The sequence below is a fragment of the Copadichromis virginalis genome, linkage group LG20 (genome assembly GCF_057382275.1).
Source record: "Copadichromis virginalis isolate Kocher_CV1m ecotype Utaka linkage group LG20, C_Virginalis_male_GT1.1, whole genome shotgun sequence".
NCBI lineage: Eukaryota > Metazoa > Chordata > Actinopteri > Cichliformes > Cichlidae > Copadichromis > Copadichromis virginalis.
The window spans coordinates 31,196,642-31,196,859 of NC_140637.1; positions in this window are offsets into that span (position 1 = coordinate 31,196,642).

Consider the following 218-nt stretch of genomic DNA (forward strand, 5'->3'; position numbering starts at 1 on the left):
TTGAGGATAAAGACTTGAGACTTACTTGAGACTTGCAAAACAATGACTTGGTCCCACCTCTGCATTTCACTACCACCACCATCACACCCCCATCTCCCCCTCTCTGTATCTTCTTAATTTGTTGTCATGGAAACCAAAATGGAGGACTGAGAGCCCCCCCTCCCCCTTATCTCACTAGCTCTCTCCCCTCCTCCACTCGCTGTGCCGCCGCCCGCCGC